This window comes from Lampris incognitus, chromosome 2, assembly GCF_029633865.1.
Source record: "Lampris incognitus isolate fLamInc1 chromosome 2, fLamInc1.hap2, whole genome shotgun sequence".
Lineage (NCBI taxonomy): Eukaryota > Metazoa > Chordata > Actinopteri > Lampriformes > Lampridae > Lampris > Lampris incognitus.
Window position 1 is genome coordinate 38,931,062 of NC_079212.1, and position 22,122 is coordinate 38,953,183.

Sequence of the window (22,122 nt, forward strand, 5' to 3'; positions counted from 1 at the left end):
AGACTGACCTGAACGTCGAACCTCTTCAAATGAAGAGAGTGAGGGATTGCAATAGCAGAGGTGAAGAGGAGAGAGGGTGACGACGAGGTGGACAGAGAACGGGACAAACGGCAACTTCAGAGCGAGAAAATGATTACCGTTCTATTCCAAATCTTCAGCTTTATCATTTCAATTCATCGTTTTATTCTATTTTCTATTACTGTAGGCATTTGTATGTACTGAAGAGATTTAATTTCGATATGTGCATGAGTTTGATTAAGCGCACCAATCAAGACCCTTTCTTTCCTCGCATTTCAGTCCTCCAATGATTGTGGCAAATAATAGTTTCATGTGTTAGAAACAGATAAATGTCATATACGCACTCGATTTCTGCCTTCTAGCCTTCCAGCCATTTCAGTGAATCTCTGATATTCTATTCTATGTAGGGTTTGTTGTTTTGTTTTCAAAGGCTAAATTAAAAGATAAGTTCAAATGATAAGAAAATAAATGTAAAAAAAAGCAACCCAATTTCCCCTCAGGGATTAATAAAATAATCTGATTCTGAAATAGTTCTGACTTCCCTTTATCACTCTACCGCTCTCAATATCTTTCCCTTTCTCACTTATTTCCTGTTGCCTCTCACTCGCGTGAAGGCATGTGTGTGTGTGTGTGTGTGTGTGTGTGTGTGTGTCTAAATGTGATGAACACTGGGCTGTTGTGATTTTTATTTACTTGTGAAACATACTGAAATTGGTTTCAGGTATGTCGCTGACCTAAGAGGTCGCACTGAAAGTTGGCTGAGGTCATAACACCCAGCAAAGACAGTGTCTGCTTCCTAAGAGCCCTTCAGCAAGACACAGAGAGCTGACCTCCTCAGTGTCCGTTAAAACATCTGATATGTGAATGTGCGTTAGAAATACAAACCTGAAAATGAACATACACAAATAAATGTTGTCGCTGATAGCTTTTGTCTTAAATACACCAGCTACAAAACCTAAGTTACAAATATAGCTGCAAAGCAGCGATGAGGGTGCTATGCAGTCCAGCAGGGCAGAGTTGCTATGGCAACTTGATCTGCTCAAGTATAAAGCATGACTTTAATAGCCATGCTTTTAATGCACTTATTTGCTATTACTGCATATGCACGAATAGCAAGTTTTATGTCAATTGACCAAAAATCGAGTGTCACCGAGATATGAGCTCATGTCCTGTTTGGAAATTTGCCTTTATTTGGCTGTAATGGATGAATGTTTCTGAAAATTGAAAATGCATCGGAGAACTTTTTTGAAGGTTGGCCAGAAGATGGTCTGTGTCATGCTTGATGAAAACTGGACAAAATTATGTTGGTGTTGAAATGTTTTTAAATATTTTGATCAAGTCCAATATGGCAACCAGCCACATCAATTAAGTTGAGCTATCAGGTTGTCATGTCTCAACTTTGGGATTTAGCAAGGTATCAGCATACATAAGAATCAGGTTTTTTTTTTAAGCCATATACATCAACAGTTATTAGAAGAGACAATTTTTTACTTATTGCAGTGCCTCATGGACATTAAAAGATACAATTTATTTTGCATGTTATCCAAGCAGGGTCCAAAATGTGTGTGCCAAGCTTAGTGTTGTGTTAAGGTGTTGCTAAGATATGACCATAGGTCTAGTTTGGTGGCTTTGGTGCTGATTTTGATTAATTAATGTAATGTGGATGGAATGGTTGTATACAAGCAGTAATAAGTAGGATGCTGTGATAAGTAATGGGAGTATTATGTAGTCTGTTCTGTAATATTTTTTTCTCTCTTTTCCATTTTCAGTGTTTGGAAATTGCAGAGGTCTGTTGTTTTAATTCTGCTTTTAGTGTTCTCTGGTGTTGGCTATGTTTTGTGTTCTGTGGGACAACCATTTCAATTATTAGAGTAATAAATATTTGATTATGTACACCAGCTTTAGTGTGTTGTTCAATGAAGTCATCAGGCTGGGATGCCCTTAGTTCCTTGTATTCCTGGTGAAATCCCGATACTTTCTCTTCTCTCTGATTTTAGTGTGTCACACAAATTAAGCACCTCTGCATCACCATGCTCTATGTCCAGTTGTCCTTCAGGGTATTATTGTAAGGTTAATGTAACGTTACTTAAGACTAGCCGCTGACAGAGAAAAGTAGGCAGGTGAGAACGGGCATAGGTGAGCGTCATATAGTGCCCGCTGTGCCTTCTGGGTAATGCACTTAATCTAGGGCCATTATAAATCACCCAGAGAACCTGATATGGAGAGGGCAGAAAAGAGTAGCAGCAGCTTGTCGCAGTGCTGGTGCACAAGAAAAAAAAATCATGGTACGCTAAAGAGTAAAATAATAAGAATAACTTTATTTATATAGCACTTTTTAAAAAAATGTTACAAAGTGTTGTACAAAGAAATAAAACCAGACAAGGCAAACATAAGAATAAGACCAAATAAGTAAGAGTAAAAATAAATACAGTATGAATAAATTTTAAAAAAAATCAAACATTTATAAAAGCTTTCACGAAAACAAAAGTTTTAAGATAAGATTTAAAAGAGGCTAGAGGCTTGGTTTTTCTTAGTTCAAATAGGGAGAGAATTCCATTGTGTGATGGCTCTAACAGCAAAAGTCCGATCACTTTTTGTGACAAACAAAGACCTGGGAATAACCAGTAGGTCTCCATCTGCGGAATTTAATGATTGAGAGGGCATATACCAGGTCAATTAATCAGAAATGCATGTAGGAGCAAGACTGTTTAAGGCCTTAAAAGTGAGCAATAACATTTTAAAATCAATTCGAAATCTAACAGGGAGCCAGTGTAGGGAGGCAAGCTCAGGAGTGACATGGTCATGCTTCTTTGTCCCAGTAATGAGTCGATCAGTGTTAGTTTGTACCAACTGCAGACGGTGCAATAGTCAAGCCGAGAATAGATAAAAGCAAGTACAATTTTTTTGCAGATCGGCAATTGATAAAAATGACCTAATTTTGGAGATTATCTTGAGCTGGAGAAAGCATGACTAAACAACATTTTTGATATGATTATCTAAACTCATCATTAAGTTGTGAGATTTGCTAGAGTGCTAGTGTAAGGACCTCTAAAATCCACTGTACATACTTTGTGGTACTTCATTTACCAGCATGCTTTGTGTCTTAAACATTTCCTATGTTCTTATAAGTTTCTAAACATGTAAACCAATGGCATGTATTTGCTCTTTGTATTTTTATTTGAATTTTGTTATTAACCAATGATGTGGTGTGGAGTTGTTATGCCCGCAAAATCACGAGGTTCGCAACGGTCGATCTCCTCACGGAGAGGGAGGAGTTAGGCAGTCCGAGGAGTACGACGAAGAGAGAGGGCCATTTTTCTGCTGCTCCGTCTATACACAGCCTGTGTACTAGGCCCGCATTTGAGATCAGGAGTGTTGCGATTGGCCCGCGGTCGCATGCTTGCTGGTGGGGTTGTTTTTGTATGCCGATTATTTTGTTTATGCCCCATAGCCAGTGTCGCCGCTAGCTAGCTAAGTGGATTTAGCATCCAGTGCTAGTGTGTTAGCCGACTAGAGTTGTGGAGGCTAGCCAGAAGTCATCGGGCTGCGCTGGACGGTGATCTAACTAGGGGAGCCGCTCTGCTCCCTTCCTGGGACTTGTCTGCTGTCCAAAGAGGACTCGCTTCATCTGCTCTCCGGTGCTGGGCCCACCGGAGGACCATTATCTTCGCCAGGGTTGTCTGAACATTGCAACCTGTGGCCATCTTGCGGATGGAGGCAGCTACTGGGGAGCCGAAACCCACCAGCTGCTAGGCTAGCACTACGCCTTCCATCCTCTGGACTGCACACAGCCTCCCGGTCGAGGGAGCGATGGGTTGTGAGTAACCCGGAAATTTCATTTATACCGACACACACACACACACACACACACTTTTATCTCATCGCCTGGGCATCGTAGTGGTGGCTGCCTTGCCCTCCGCTCAGAGAACTGCTTTAATGTGCACCAACGGGCCCCAACGGAAAGCGCTGGGTATTTTTGTGTTCTTTGATACTTTCTTTCTGTTTATTGTGACCGGCTGTCACACCCTGTGTACTACACACTCTCTCTCTCTCTTTCTCTCTCTCAGTATTATCAAATAAATCCTATTATTATTAATTATATTTCGGGTGTATTGGCAGCTCATTTACTTACAGAGTGCTGGTAATAAGCTTGTACAGTAATTCAGTACACAGCAGGGTTATAAGATCTGCATTAACTACATGTTTGTTTAATTCTGGGAAGATACACCATTCACTAGCCTTAGGTAAGTGTAGTATTTTCACAGTGGAGGCACCGCGCTACTAAATGTATTATTATCTTGGTTAATTATTTCTATTATCAATTATCACTAATATTGTCATTAGTGGCACTAGCCTACTAGTACACAGGAGGTTCAGCCAGCTCACCATTCCACCGCTGAGAATTCAGGATCCTGTTGCGCTATTGATTTGTATTGTAACACTTTAGTAACTGGTAGCATTAGGCTTTTGTCTTGTTTAAATGTGCTTGGCGTTGCCCGCCAGTGAAAAAGGGGTTACATTTTGGAGGCACCGCTGGGATCTCAGAATCTGGTTGCGCTATTGATTTGTATTGTAATAATTTAGTAACTGGTAGCATTAGGCTTTTGTCTTGTTTAAATGTGCTTGGCGTTGCCCGCCAGTGAAAAAGGTGTTACACTAGGATCTGTGGGTTTTAGTGGCATGTATAACCGAGTGGCGTCAGCATAGATATGGTAAAATACATTGTGATTTTGAATGACCTGGCCAAGGGGCAGCATGTATATAAAAACAGAAGGGGGCCAAGAACTGAGCCTTGAGGGACACCACAATTCAACTTAGCTATCGAGGAAGTAGACTTGCCCAAAACAACAGAAAAAGTTCTGTTGGAGAGGTAAGAGCATAATTAATTAAGAGCCGAGCCTTATTTTGAAACCTGCATCCAGCTGTGCTGTGTGATTACCTTAGAATGGCATTGTTGTAAGCCTATTCCTAGTCAGTCACATTATTATGTATCAGTAATAACTGGTGTGCTGTCTGCTCGGATAGTTTTCAGTGAACACAAATGTTGCCATATTGTAGAGTCATACACAGCCATGGGATGATTTAATCCATTGTTTCCTTGTCTTGTGATTTGTGAATGAAATGGCAGTACTTGGTCTATTGAGCTGTATGGCCATACCTGCTCAGCTGGACTGGTTATTCAGCCTTTGACCAATAGGTGTATGATTATGGTGTGGTAGATTTCACATGCCAGCCTGACTGGAAGCTCAAAATAATTAAGGTGAGGTTTATGGCTGTGTGGGGTGGGCATGGTGTGTGTGTGTGGAAGGCGGGGGGTATGAGTTTCAGTGCCAGGGGCCCCAGGGGTACTAATCCAGCCTTGGGAGAGTGCACTTTAGGATAGTGATGAGGAACAGCCAGCTGTTGTGGAACTTTGAAAAATGACAGCTTTATGGGCAGTTACAAGCATATCCACCACATTAAGACACTCGAGGGAGAAACCAGATGAGAATACAAGGTATAAAATGTGACCTTTGGAATGTGTGGCCCCTTTAACATATTGAAGGAGGTTAAAAGAGTCGATAAGATCCAAAAAATGTGAAGTCAGGGAATGGGAAGGAAAACACACATGAATATTAAAATCACCAAGAATAAGTACCCTGTCATATGTTGGCATGACAATAGATAGGAGATCAATAACTGAATGAGGGGGCCTATAAATTAAGATGCAGAGTAAAGGGGGAGGGCCATTGATTAAAAAAAGAAAAAAAACATAAAACCTCAAAAGAGATAAAATTACCTAAAGTAACAGGATGGTACTGAAGAGCTAACTTGTTGATTTGGTGAGCCGTCTCAAACTGGCCTGATTCCTATTTGTAGTAGAGTAGTTTGAGCGCCACAAAACTCTGAGACTAGATGTCCTGTAACATATTTGATGGTGGAAAGCGTGTCATACAATATCTGGAAGAAGCCAACAGCTTTCTGAATATGTGGCACACATCGGATCAAGATTAGTTACATAGATTTACCTAACCATCCTTGGAGAGAGTGTGATGCATTACTCATGGTTGGACTGGCTAATTATACACAGAGAACCACCACCACACCTCATCTAACTAGAGAACTGCACATGGCTGAAAACATAAGCACAAGCAAACTCTTGCATTGAAAGATGCGTTGATATTCAGCGTAGCTCTTGACAAGAGTGTCGATGTGCACAACCCGCTACGTCTAGCAGTGGTTACCAGATACTGTGACAAACAAGGGTCACATTAAATCAGTAATATTGAATTAATTTTCTTGTGTGCCTTAGTAATTTTCATACATTTGCACAAATAATGACAATATGTATGTGTGTGTGTGTGTGTGTGTGTGTGTGTGTGTGTGTGTGTGTGTGTGTGTGTGTAGAGCACAGAGCTTTTGGCATAGGGAATCTAGACGGGGAGACAAGCAGCAGCAGTACTATATAAATAAATAGATGCTCATTACGAAAATGAACTGGCACTCAGGTCTGTAATTTTCTTTTAAACTTTGTAAAGTGGCATGGGAAACCAAAAAGGTGTGTGTGTTTGGGGTGGGTGGGGGTTTCCTGTAGTTGGTAATGTCTTTCAAACCTCTCCAGACTGATATTGGTTGACAGAAAACCTGTTTTTCAACTTTTCAGAGTAGCACCTTTTTGCCAGTCTGATCTCCTGCGTGAGTGCATTTCTGACTTGGTTGTACCGGATCCCATCTCCACTCCTGTAGGCTTCCTCTTTGGCCTGACGAAGCTGCCTGAGTTTAGCTGAGAACCAGTGCTTATTGTTGTTAAAGGTACAGAAGGTCTTGGTGGGCACACACATGTCCTCACACAAGCTGATGTAAGATGTCACAGTGTCAGTCAGTTTGTCCTGGTCTGTAGATGCAGCCTCAAAAAACATTCCAGTCAGTGTAGCCAAAGCAGGCCTGAAGCTCCTAGTTTGACTCATTGGTCCATCTTCTCAGTTTTAACCACATGGCTTTTAGATTTTAGTTTCTGCCGGTAGGTTAGGAGAAGATGAACCAGACAGTGATCAGAGTGTCAAAGCTGCATGGGAGACAGAACGATGGGGGTCCGAGATGGGGGGGTTGGGAAGTCCCCCCCCCCCTTCTTCCTACGTTCTGCTTAAACCTTACAATGGCTTGTTTTGTGGTACTGCCAGGACAGCAGTCATGAGATAAATCATAGAGCTCTCTCTGAAGAGCCCTGAGTCTTTGTGTTCCGCTTAACTCAGAGTGCCTTATAATTCTACATGGCCTCCCTTAGCTGGAGGTGACCAGATGTTTAACCAACCTATGGTATAACGCATAGTCAAGTCAAGTCAATTTTATTTCTATAGCCCATTACCACAAATTACAAATTTGCCTCAGTGGGCTTTACAGCAATACGACATCCTCTCCTTAGACCCTCGAAGAATAAAGTTTTACTCTCCACAGTCTTTGGGACACAAAGTACTGGTTTGCTCACCTCAGCACTGTCCAAACCAGCTTGTCTGATTGTAGGTTGTCCTAGTGCATCATACATCAGCATCCTCAGCCGCTGCCACTCCCTCTGAGGGTAACTGTTGATGCACTGGCACAAAAGGCACTGGCAAAGAAGAAAGTCCTTTTTTTTTCTCTCAAGCTCGTTGGTCTCTGGAATGAATAACCTTTCTGGCCTAGTTTCTCTGGGTATGTCAGCACATGTGAAGGGAAGGTTATAATATATTGTAGAATTGCTACGTCTCTGCAGAATCAATCTAGAAATACTGTCGCGGAGCTCAAAGACCTACACATCTGACAGCGTAGCCTATGATACCTTTGTTGCATCAGAGTGCACATGATGGCAGTGCGTAATTGTTTTTTTTTTTCTTCCAATTATTATTTTGCTTGTGTTAAACCTAGACAAAGTGAAGCATGCAGTGCCAAAGATAATGGGTCTTTGCTTTCTTGCAGAAACACCATGTCATTGAGTTTTGTGCAGATGATGATTTCATACTTATTTGTTGTATTAACTTTTTATGGTCTATCCTGCTTTTTGATTTTATGCTGTCTGATACAGTGCTGCCCACAAATAAAATTTATTATTATTATTATTACTTGTTATTATTATTAATTATGGGGAGCGTGTCTATATTCCCTCAGCTCTATGTTCCCTCAACCTTATTTCACCAAACTTACCTCAACTTATCCTAACCTACCTTAACCTGACATAACCTCAACCTCTCTACCCAACACTAACCTTAACCCAATACTTACCTTAACCTTGTGATCACCAACCCTGCTCCTGGAGAGCTACCATCCTGCTGGTTTTCACTCCAACTCTAATTTAACACATCTGATTCAATTAATCCAGGTCTTGGTAAGTAGGTTATCAGTTGAATCGGGTGTGTTAGATTAGGGTTGGAGTGAAAACCAGCAGGATGGTAGCTCTCCAGGAACAAGGTTGGTGACCACTGCCTGAGGAAACATAGGGGTGAGGGAATATAAGGCTGACCCTGAATTATGACGTTCTTTGTATGGGTTATCACCTCAGGTTTATAGGTACAGAATAATGCCTGCTCTAAAGTATCCCTCAATATGGTGACCCATGCCTGTGATACGAAATTGTAGGACCAGTCCTAAAGATAAACTGATTGTGTCATTAATGTGACAGAGATGGTGGTGGCTGGTTAAAGTTATAGCAGCCAACCTGTGAACATCTGAGAGTTTAAGCGATTTTTCATGGTTGATCATGAGAGTGTCACTGATTTTGCTATGGTGTTTTCTTATATCTAGCAGTTCTAAGCAGCCTGCATTTGCTGAAATGAAGTGCCAGGGTCATGCTTCGTGTTTGACAACTGTCAGGCATGAAATAGACAAAGTAACAGCATACCTTGATGGGGGTGTAATGACACCCCCAAAGTGGATCTGTGTGCGTCTGATGTTATTGCACCCTGGACAGGTTAATGAGCTGATGACACTCCTCCACATCAACAAAATCGATACGGAGTGTTTCCTGGGGCTGTGCTATCGGTCTTTCGGTTGTGATGTCACACGCTGCCATCTTCCAAGTAATGTAAATCATTGTTGTTAGCGCAGATTTTTTTTTCTTTTACTAACTCTATTAGTACATCAAATATTTATTCAAATTAACGTTAAGATCACAGATTTTCTCTGGTAAGATTTTACGTTAGGTATATATATATATATATACATATATATATATATGTGTGTGTGTGTGTGTGTGTGTGTGACTTTTGAGTATTAGAAAAGCGCTATATAAGATTGATTTATTAAATATATATATACTATATATATACTTTTTTTAAGGTACCATTTTAGGTTAGATTGGATATATAGCTATATATTAGATTAGATAGTGCACGCAGGCGAGATGGTTGGGTGTTCCTGTTGTGTGAAGAATTGCCACAGCAAATCCCACGATCACTCTGGTATTAAACTCGAGAATGGGTTACGCTTTTTTTCTTTCCCTTCTTGGAAGAGAAACGAAGGAAAGAACATAGAGGACTTAACCAAGAGGTGCAGGATGGCCTGGGTTGCAGTGAGACACAAATCGATCATGTTCTTTAAACACCTCAGTGAGGTAAGGGTTAAGGCAAACGTAACACTAATATATGGCTAAGTCAATGGCTGAAGTGCTAGCGAATTCGTAAACAATGCCTCTGATCGTTGGAAGATGGTGCCCGGCGTCACGTTGCCCTTGGAAACGGCCCAAGTCCGAAAGACCAATTGGTCCGTTGTTATTGAAGTAATTGTTTGAGCAGGCTAAATTCATGTTCAGCCCCTTACTAAGGCCTATAGGCGGCCCAAATACGTAAAAGTTTTTTCAAATTTAGGTTGACCATGCCGATTCAGTACTGGCATTTTAATATTTTCTTGAGGTTGCCTGTTTTGTTTGTCTCCCTAGTTTTGAAATATGGTTGATTTTTTATGATGGAAAGTTAAGAGCCTGCATGCGTGTTTCTAGAAGAAATTAGGCCAATAAGATATATATAAAAAAAAAAGAAAAATTAACCAGGGCTGTGCACATATACTACGTCTTTGATGAGCAGACTGTAAGGTGAGGTGAAGCAGCAGTATAAGACACTCTAAAGTCAAAACATCTGGGCCAGGGTTCACATTTGAGACTTGTCTGGCTTGAAATAAACAAAGTAACGAATGCTGGTAGGTCTGCCGTTTATAAATGCCGGCACAGCAGCGCAGCTTTACACTAAGGAAGAAGCATCAAGAAATCACACTTAGAAGGCATCAACTGGAAGAATGGCCAGTCTGGCAAATCGACCGAAAACGGACAACACCATCATAATGGGATATTTGCACGGCATGTCACCATTGAAAAATTCTAGGCAAAATGTCAGCTATATCTAGAAGACTCTGCAGTCCCCTAATTGTTATTATTGTAGTGATGTGTAAGGCTGTGTGTGATGGCCTGGCGGCCTGTCCAGGGTGTCTCCCCACCTGCCGCCCAATGACTGCTGGGATAGGCTCCATTATCCACGCGACCCTGAGAGCAGGATAAGCAGTTTGGCTAATGGACAGATGGATGGATGTGTAAGCCATGCAGTTCTTTTCTGGAAAGAGAAAATACATTTATCACTAACTGGTATTTCATTAGTATTTCCATCCAACTGTCTGCTCTCCGTAGAGCAGCGGTCGGGAACCTATGGCTCGCGAGCCATATATGGCTCTTCCGGTGACGGCATATGGCTCCCAGACAATTTTGAGTTAAAAAAAAAATCAGTTTGGAACTGATTTTAAAATACTTGTGATATTTCTTAATAATACTGTGTCATTTTAAAGTAAACAGAAATTAGTTTTGAAGATAAATTTCACGGGTCACGGGTCACTCGTGGGTCGGGTCGGGAACCAATGGCTTGCGAGCATGTCCGGGTCATTGTAAAGGTGAAGAAATCCATTTTATCAGCTAGCCAACTAGTTTATCCGCTTCAACCCTTGTAAGGGAAAAGATGGCGAAAAGAAAAAAAGACGATGATTACCGTGCATTCCAGGCTGCGTGGACAGAGGAATTTGCATTTGTGGAGAGAGCAGGATCTGCGGTATGTCTAATATGCAATGATAGAATTGCATCGATGAAACGGTCAAATATAAAGCGGCACTTCGATACGCACCATGCTTCATTTGCATGGAAATATCCAGCAGGGGACAGCAGGAAAAGGGCATGCAAGGAGCTACAGCGGAGAGTGCAGACGAGTCAGCAGCAACCACGTGTGTGGACCAAGCAAGGTGACGGGAATTCCGCTAGCTTTGCGGGGGCTTTGGCAATAGTAAGGAATGGAAAGCCATTCACAGATGGCGAGCATGCCAAAACATTCATGCTTGCTGTGGCCAATGAACTGTTTGATGACTTCCCAAATAAAGACAAGCTAATCAAACGAATAAAAGACATGCCCCTGTCAGCAAGAACTGTGCACGATCGTAGCATCATGATGGCAAATCAAGTCGAGGAAACACAAATTAAGGACATAAACGCCGGGACATACTTTTCTCTCGCGTTAGATGAGTCAACAGACGTTAGCCATCTATCTCAGTGCAGTATAATTGCCAGGTATGCTGCAGGTGACACACTGCGTGAGGAAAGCTTGGCTGTTTTGCCAATGAAAGGGACAACAAGAGGAGAGGATTTATTCACGTCTTTCACGGAGTTTGCTAAAGAAAAAAAACTACCGATGGATAAACTTATTTCTGTCTGTACTGATGGTGCACCCTGTATGTTGGGGAAGAACAAAAGATTTGTAGCGCTTCTCCGTGAACATGAAAGAGAGCCATCCTAAGTTTTCATTGCATCCTGCACCAGAAGGCGCTTTGCGCTCAGACGTGTGGCCAGGAGCCTGGTGAGGTGATGTCACTGGTCATTCGAGTGGTCAACTTTATTGTTGCCCGAGCTTTAAATGATCGCCAGTTTAAAGCTCTGTTAGAAGAAGTTGGGAATCATTATCCCGGTCTGCTTTTACACAGCAACGTGCGTTCGTTGTCAAGGGGGAAGGTGCTCAGCCGTTTTGCAGCTTGCCTGAGTGAAATCCGGACTTTTCTTGAAATGAAAGGCGTCAAGCATCCTGAGCTAGACAACACTGACCGGCTCCTGCAGTTTCACTATCTCGTGGACATAACTGGCCATCTGAACCAGCTCAATGTGAAAATGCAAGGTATTGGAAATACAATCTCATCCCTTCAACAAGCAGTGTTTGCATTTGAAAGCAAGCTGGAAGTCTTTCTCAGGGACATTGAAACAGGTCGTCTTCTGCACTTTGAAAGACTGCAACAATTTAGAGATGCATGCTTAGCACGTGACTCCACTCAACATCTGGATCTCCAGCAGCTAGCTGGCTTTACGTCCAATCTCCTGCAGTCATTCAAAGCACGTTTTGGAGAATTTCGTGCGCGCACTGGTCTTTTCAAGTTCATCACTCATCCACATGAGTGTGCAGTGGACAAAATCGACCTGACATGCATCCCCGGGGTCTCTATCGGAGACTTTGAGCTGGAAGCTGCTGACCTGAAGGCATCAGACATGTGGATGAGTAAGTTCAAGTCACTTAATGGAGAGTTGGAAAGTCTTGTGCGACAGCGAGCAGAGCTGGCGAGGGAACACAAGTGGACAGAAATGAAAAATCTTCAACCTGAAGACCAGCTGATTCTTAAAACTTGGAACGAGCTTCCTGTGACATACCACACAATGCAGCGTGTGAGTACTGCCGTATTGACTATGTTTGGCTCTACATATGCATGTGAGCAGTCATTCTCGCATATGAGGAACATTAAGACCAACCTACGCTCACGTTTAACTGATGGAAGGAAGCCTCAACGCCTGCATGAAGCTCAACCTCACCACGCATGAACCAGACTACAAGGCCATCAGCAAAACCATGCAGCACCAGAAGTCGCATAAAAAGTAAGACATATTTAATTTATTATACGTTAAAAATACTATATGGCTGTCAATGAAATATATTTAGAAATATTTGGCTTTTATGGCTCTCCCAGTCAAAAAGTTTCCTGACCCCTGCCGTAGAGCAATGGTCTATGTTGGAGTAATGATAATTCCATTATAATTCTGCTATCCTCTTTCATGTTGTATTCTCTAAATTGTGTTTTATTCTGCACACACAACACCCATTGCATGTCTATCCATCTTGGGAGAGAGATCCTTCACATGTTGTGCTCCCTGAGGTTTCTTCCCATTTTTTCTCCTTGTTCAAGTTTTTAAAAAAAAAAAGTTTTTTAGGCAGTTGTCCCTTATCCGATGCGAGGGTCTAAGGACATGATGTTGTATTGCTGTTGTTTTATTTATTTATCTTGTTTGTACCGCTGAGGAGTTGGACTTTATTTCATTGTACAGCGGTGCAATGACAAAGGCATTCATTCATGCATTCATTCATTAAGCCCACTGAGGCAAATTTGTAATTTGTGATCTTGGGCTGTACAAATAAAATTGACTTGACTTAATGAGGGAGCAACTGAGTGTAATATTTTTGAAGATTGGTTATTCCTGTCTTGCCTTTATTACTATACATTTACACTCCTTGTTTAGGAAAAGACTGACTGTGTTCATGCGTGTCATCGTCAGGCCTTTTCCCCTAACTAGTCTGGATTTGGACCCATGGGCTACATGTTGCAGGTGGGCCTTCGGGTGGGTTTTGGAAGGCCTTGTGTGAGTTTTAATACCTTATTGCCTGGTGTGAGAGTGGAATTAATAGTCTCTCTAGAGACGGACATAATATAGTAGAATCGGGCTATTTTGCTGAGGGCGTTCATGTATTAATCATGAGCTAATCGGTTGTGTTGTAGGCCCTACCCAGAAACACTGAATGGCTTTGTGTCCGTGGATGCAGAGAAATGGCATGGCATGCCAACCCGTTACCACGCTTTTTCGTGCTCATAGTCACAAAAATTAATCTATTGAATCATGTCCCGGAGCACGACTGTCCAGCGTTTCTCGCTCCACACAGAATAAAATTTAAATCCATGCATTTTAAATGGGAGCACTTCTCAGATTTATTTTTTTTGTGCTGGACTGAACGACATTTAAATCAATGCATTTCAATTTGGAGATTTTCTTCGACTTTAGCGGGTGGGAGTGGGGTGGGGGCAACCCAGTCACCATAATAATATGTTGGCACTTTATGTTTCTGCAAACCATGGATACATTAAAACCTTAATGTTTCTGAACCAAAAATGTGTTTCACATCAACATTTCCACTAACAGCCACAGTCGGTGGAGCCTGCATCCATGTCACGCGAATGTTGAGTTTCTGAGTGATGTAGAGAAAGGGACTTTTAGTTATTTGTTTGTATTATCTCTATCACATTTTCCTACCAGTAAAGGAACTAAAGTGTGGAAAAAGAAGAGTGTGTGTGTGAGAGAGAGAGACTAAATGGGCTATAAGGCTGATGAGTAAAACTTGTTAATTGTCTCCCTGGTCTCTGTAAGGAGAGAGAGAGAGAGAGAGAGAGAGAGAGAGAGAGAGAGAGAGAGAGAGAGAGAGAGAGAGAGAGAGAGAGAGAGAGAGAGAACACTAAGCTTTATAAGAGTAACTTATTCCACATCAGGGACCAATTACTGAAAAGATCACATCCAGTCATTATATGAAAAAGAGGAATTTGTTATACAATTAGGATTTTAATGAGTTATATCATATTTATTTTTAAATACTCTATTAAATATATTCCACAGTATTTAATTTCACAGCGGTAGCCATGGTAGACGAGCCTGCTCATCCATTAACAATAGTTCATAGTATTGCATTTGATAACTCAATAGTTTATACAAAAAATCGAGCTCTAATGGGTTCAGATGGACATTGCTTGGATGAAGAGGAACGCCGAAACATCTTTGTCATATGACACCAAATCTCTCTATGAACACCGAGTCAAATGTCTTTTTAAAGAGTAGCAACCTCTCTTAGCAGGCAGAGGGCCCATCCAGGAAGCTCTGCGCCCAGACAAGCACAGGGCTGATACAACACAGGTCTTGATGCATGCGCAGTAATCCAGGTACGAAAGTTGAATCAGTTCATTTGGACACAAGGCTTAGTGGGAGAAACATTTCATCACTCATCTAAGGGACTTAGTCAGTCTCAGCTGACTACAGGTATTCTCAACCTTATTAATAGCACAGTTGCATAACGACCGAGACTGGCGGTCAGTTTCATATGCAAGTTGGCGTGACCATTAGCTACATTTTCAATGGCCATGTGTAATCACAGAGGATTGGGGGATAGTTGCAATCACAGCACTGTAATACAACACAGGGTTAACCTGTCAGCCAACGCTGATAAGCCTGATTGTTGTCTGAACATGCGTAAAGACTGAAGGAGGTTATTGACTGTCTGAGCGTTAATAGTCAGACGTGAAGAAAGGGAGCGCATTGACAGCCAGAGTGTTTATGTTCAAAAGGTCAACGGGGATGTCAGCAGTGCTCCAGGGTTCAAACTGATCAATGCCTTTGAGCTCTCTCTCTCTCTCTCTCTCTCTGAGCCTCCATCAATCTCTCTCTGCCCCCTCTCTTTTCCTCTCTCAATCTTTCTCCTGCATCCTTGTCTTACTCTCACTCCTCAGTCTCTGACTCGCCATTGTTGCTTCGCCTTCTCTCGCCACTGAATTATTCTCATTTCATTTTAAGCTCAGCAGCCACACTCAAATATAAAGGCATTGGGAAAAATCTCTCCTTCAGCAATAGAGGACGATATGATCAAGGTGCTTCTACAAAGAGAAGCATACTGGATCTTAACCCTAGACCGTATGGAACCACATGGCCTTAACGAATCACTAGATCTCAGCTCTTTCCTCTAAATATATTGCTTGTAAGCTTCACTATCTATTGCTGTTCCTATATGCATTGTTGTCATGCCTGGCCTACTGGTAGTCTCATTAATATACCATGGGGACCCCTTATTGAATCGTGTTTATTATAATATGCCAAAGTACCTATTGCCGTTTACTGTATCTTATTTGAGATATTGTATTGTGTTGGTACACATAATGTACATTTTTGAATATTGTATGTTAAAATTGTATATAAATCATGCATCTTTCAATCTTGTATGTACATTTCTGATTGTCGTTTCCTATTTATTACCTCACTTCCTGTGCCGTGCATGAGCCTGACGAAACTGTGAAAGCGAAACGTCTTGCTCAATAAATGAGATCACTTTTTTTTCAGTAAGTATTCTTGTCTCGAGTCTTAAGTGTGCAGCATTTTTTTCCACTTTCGATTCAAAGTAAATTTGAACTGTAATAACCTTATTTGGGGCGGCACGGTGGCGCAGTGGCTAGCACGGTCGCCTCACAGCAAGAAGGTCCAGGGTTTGAGCCCCGGGGTCATCCAACCTTGGGGGTCGTCCCGGGTCGTCCTCTGTGTGGAGTTTGCATGTTCTCCCTGTGTCTGCATGGGTTTCCTCCGGTTGCCTCCCACATTCCAAAGACATGTAGGTCAGGTGAATGGGCCATACTAAATTGCTCCTAGATGTGTGTGTGTGTGTGTATGTGTGTGTGTGTGTGTGTGTGTGTGTGTGTGTGTATGTCGGACCTGTGTTGGCCTGGCGGCCTGTCCAGGGTGTCTCCCCGCCTGCCACCCAATGACTGCTGGGATAGGCTCCAGCATCCCTGCGACCCAGAGAGCAGGATAAGCGGTTTGGATAATGGATGGATGGATAACCTTATTCATATGGAAGAAGGAAACCAACTGGCAAAACAAAAACAGGAAACTGTCAAATGATGAAGGTTCAAAACATCATAGGAATGGCAGTTTTAGCTGTGCGTATGAGTTTGGTCACCGAATGTGCGCGCACACATGTGTGCAGTACAGTGTAAAACATGAATTCCTTGTGTCTTATGGCCTGGATTGTGATCATGTTCGACAGCGCTATGCCGTTGTCATATTGGACTCTACTTCCCCCATGTGTCTGAATAGAGAAACTGCATGATTCAATGTCAGAGAGCTGGTCTATCTAATCATTCAACGAGTCTGTCAGCAAGTCAGTCAGCTGGTCAAGAGGACAATCAAGCAAAACTAAAGTAAACCAAAGAACTGATTGAACTGAAAACTATTATAGCTATAATTTCATAAAAACTACAGGTAACTGGACCAAAATGAAATGGTCCTATTGTTTAAACCCCAAATGCCAATCAGTGTGTTGTTTGTCACATTTTTCTGTGTAAAATATATTTATATTTACCTATTTGATGGACCCTTTTATCCAGAGTGACTTGAGAGCAGATAAATGGAGTGTTACCAACTGGCATCGTTGATTACTACACACTAAATCATTGCCAAGAGTGCATGTCATGTAGAGTGTACGTGTTTGAGTTGCACCTTAGATCATCAACAGGCCTCAAAATAGGATTAATGTACTAAGTAGATTTACATTGCCACATATCAGTAAAGCAAGTAAATTACCGTTATAATAGCAAAAAAATTTCAAGTGCAACAAGAAGCAGCCAGAATTGTACATCATCATCATCAGTTCCGTAACCTATGGGGGTCGTAGGAGCAGTCGATGCTTCAAAAAGTCTGTTCCACCGTTCCCTATCCATCGCAGCTCTCCCCGCCTCCACTACGCTCATCTGTAGCCATTCTCCGATGTTGTTTACCCAGGATTTTCTCAGTCTCCCTCTCTTCCTTGTTCCTTCTACCAGGCCTTGCAGGATGTCCTTTGCAAGTGTCCTTTCTGTTCGGCAAACTTGCCCAAACCAGTTTAATGTCCCTTTTTTTTAACCATTGTCAGTAAACTATCACGGTGACTAATTCATGGGTTTCACGTCATTTGAGTGGTGCATCACAGCGCCATCTTGAGGACCAACGGATGCCAAGATGCCTTCGATCTGTTGTGCTGTGGGTTGTGACCACAAAAAGTCACAAACAAATTTATATTTTATCCGTTTATGTATGATGTCCTTGAAAGGCGTCTTCAAATAAAATCTATTATTTTATTATATGTATGTATATATACATGCTGTAAATATTATTCATTCATATCTTAATGGTTGACACAGGCCTACCTCGAAGTCTTCATGGCGATCTTGTACCATCGTTTTATAGGTCTGCCTTGCTCTTTCTTCATTTACTTGACCCCATCTGTGAAAAAAATTAAAAACAAAATATATTAAAATGTAAACATGTCTGAATGAAGTGAATGAAGTTTACTGCCTATCAGCATTTACCTACAGGTGTTGCATGCTGACCACAAAACCTGTAAATGCCTAAACTTATAATTTGCTTGCAATCTGCCCCTCCTCATTGACTTATATTGCACTGTCAAACAGGTTAATTCATGGCAAGGAACAACGCAAACCAAAACTTCCCCATGTTTACTTGTGCTTTATTCTATGTACCTTGTTGCCTCAGTGGAGAACTGAGAAGAGCGTGGGTAGCAAATCCTTTTGATCAAGGATACAGGTCTGTTTGCCTTTGCTACCTCCTGGAATACTGACGCTGTGACTCTCCCTGCCCTCTGATCAAACCATAGCCTACTTTTACCCTGCTCCCTCGTCTCCTCCTCAACTACCAAACACTGGAAAATTGTAAGTTGGTTAGTAGTTAGCTTGTCATGAATAGACTACGTGCACAACTGTAGGCAAAACTCGAGTACTTCCTGGGGGAAGTTCACATATGGGTTTCCTGTCAATTACGATTGGATGAAGTGATTAATCAGCTGTGCTGCATACCTGAGATTAATCACTTTATCCAATAGTGTTTCAACAGGAAACCCATATGTGAGCTTCCTCAAAGAAGTACTGGAGCTGAACTACAGTTGTACACCTAGTCTATTCAACTGCACAGATATAAATAACAGTACAAATAATTAGTAATGAACTTCAACTGAACAGAGAACTCAAATATTAACACCATCCTGTTAGCGAGTGGTCTATAGGCCACCGATGTCAGTTAGTTATGGGTGTCAGTCAGTCATTTACAGGATGTGGGAATGGAATGTGAGTGATGGTGCCAGAGCGCTGTGATCTCTTGCTTGTTATGTTTACCTGTTGCTGTGTCAGATGTAGGTTATCAAAAACCTTGGTACTCTCAGCCAGTAGCATGGGCATGTCCATCTGTAGACAGGCGTTTGAATACAATGTTGACAGAGGAGTGGGCAGATCCAGCTGCATCACCTTTGGTATGTACCTGCAGTAGTGGAAGATGTACTCAGCTATGACTTAAGTATTCATCAGTAATGTTGCACCTGATATAGTAGTTAATTTTAATGATTTTGTGAACTTACACATTTAATAAAATGTATTAGTTGACTCATTGAGTAAATACACTTAGTTACATTCCACTACTAATTATTACCTGTTGGAATGGCCTGGAATGACAGAAAGGATGGCACTTTTCTTTGGCTTGGTCTCTTGCGTTTCACTGTGATGAAGCATCTCAAAAAACATCCTGCACTCTTCTTCTGATGGTGTTATATCGGGAAAAGCAGGGCCTTGAACCTGATGGGGGTCTTCTTTAGGAGTATGACTAAAATTGATGTTGCGGATTTCTGCATATTGGACCTCTTGAACAGACTGCATACTTGGCTGGGCCCATTCACAGGGTTTCTCGGTGCAAGCCTGCCCACTCCTGATATCAACAGCAGCCAAAACACAATACATCAGAGCTGATGCATGAGAGCATACATCTCCTAAACCTGCCTTGCAGGTACAATGAGCCATCAGCACAGTCCCATCCTCCTGTACTGCAATCCAGGGGTGTGTTGGGGTCACATTAAGGCATTGGGAATGCAACACCTACAATTTACAACAAAAGTAAAGTTAGTAAACTACATTTCATTAGCTAGCTAATGTTAGCTAGCTGGCTACCACGTTAGCTTCATAGCCTTGTAACAAGACAGTCTTGTTGCAAGGCTAGCTAGCTTCATAGATGTGTCCTGTGCACTGACGCTAATATGACATTTATCAACAGACTGTCACTTACCCTTCCTGTAAAGACGAAGTCTTTTCGTTTTTACATGATTCATTTTGACGTCCTTTACCCATCCTGCGGTGAAGTAGCGGTAGGCTTCAGTGCTTTTGAAGGCTTTAAGGGCTTCACCCGAGTATGGCGAGGGATTGTGGACGAGGTACACGTAAACGTCGTGAAACATAAAATTAGGAAGATCTATAGCAGACTGAAGTGGGGTTAATTGGTCTTTGGAATGAAGATAAGTATCCGATTCTAAAAACTCGATTTTTTGCAGATATCGCTGGTTCTCCTCCGTGGTTAAGTGAGCGATTCTGGACAGAGCCATCTTTCAAACTTCCTGGGGACCGTGGTCCTCAAGATGGCGCTCATAGCAACAAAAACCACGTGACTGAAACCCATGAATAGCTTCCTTAACTCTGTTCAGCACTTCAATGTTGGTGACGTGAATTGTACACACCTATTATAACGGTGATGACTGCTGCAGAAAAGTCACGTATTTAGGATTTTTTTTCTTTTAAACTGTTACACTGATAAAAATTCATTTTGGGGCCAGGCTCCAGCCCAGAGGCAGCGCTAGAAAGGCCATAGCACCCCCCAAGAAATGTTGTAACTTCTTCACATTTCATTTTTTCACTGAATAAAATGAATTGTTAGACTGTGTGACATTATCCGGTCCATCACACAGTCCAACAATTCATGAAATGTGTGAAGAAATTACAAAATAAGTGAATCCATTATCCAAACCGCTTATCCTGCTCTCAGGGATGCTGGAGCCTAGCCCAGCAGTCATTGGGCAGCAGACGGGGAGTCACTCTGGACAGTATAAATTAATTGCTATTGCTTTGCAGTTCTTTATTTATTTATTTTTCTTCTGCCCATTTTTGGACACTTTGTAGCTCCTTCATACTTTTAGCTACTGAAACCATTCAACTATCAAAATGTTCAACTCATTAAGGACATTAGTGCTCCCCTGTCAGATTTTTCATACCTTTTGAACTTTTTGAAATATTCAACTTTTTTCTGCCATTTTTTGAATGGGAGTCAATGGGGGATTTTTGCAACCTTTCCACCTCTTTTACTCCTTCATAGAGCTACAGAACCATATTATAATCTGTAGCAGGGCCAAGGCGTTACACCTGTGGCGGGGGATACAGATTCCGTTGCGGGCGATGAGGAATGTCTAGGTGAATCAGTCAAGGCTCTGACTGTATTAGGGTGACGCGATTGTATAAATGGAATAAATGGTTGTAGCTAACTACTGGCACAGAGCCACATGGTTGAGATGGAATGAGAATTTGAGGGATTTGATTTGATGTCATGTGATGTCGGACGTGACGTCATCTGACTTTGCCATACCTTGGCTTCTGGTGAATTGACGCCCCTGCATAAAGGGATCGGAAGTTTTTCTCCAGTGCTTAGCATAAGTTTCGACTCACTTGGACATTCAACATATTCTGATATTTCAATTTTCTCCAATATCTATAACTTTTCTCCGTTTAATTTTAAGTTTTATAGCTTGTATAGGTACACATGCTGTTTGTCGGCCATGTTTTGCCACACGTTCTGCGCGCGCATCTTGTTCACAACGCAGTTTTTATGTCACGCGATAAAGAGTCTATTAACCACTCTTAACACGTGTGATTGCGTTTGGTCGTGCGTGCGTATACTCGTACACAGTTCCGTAGCACCCCCAATTAACAGTCAAGCTCCCACTCAGCACACACAATAAAAATCCGCTGGCTCCGCCAATGACACCCGATATGATCCGGATCAACGTTGGCGCGCTTGACGGCTAGTGGGAATGACCCAAAGCTGAAGTTAAGAGAAAGCTAGAAAAATGCTTTTCCACAGAAAAAGCGTGTGAATGCTGAGCTGCTGAAAGAAATCGCGAAAGCATTGCTGAAAATGGATAAATAGGAAAAGTCAGAAAGTCACTAGCCTACCTGAAATACCTGGAAACTGAAATGTGAAATGGCTGAATATTTTAAAAGTTTTAAAGGTATAAAAAACTGAAAAATTTGCCATAATGTGCTAAATGCATAAATAGTTTGATTGTTGAATGGTTTCTGTAGTTTAAAGTCTGAAAAGGCGGAAGTGGTGCAAAGATTTCAAAGTGCTCCCAGTCCCATTACAAACACACACAACAAGGCTGTAACAAAACTTGCAAGCATTTGCAGCAATGGTTTACGTATGGAAAAGGC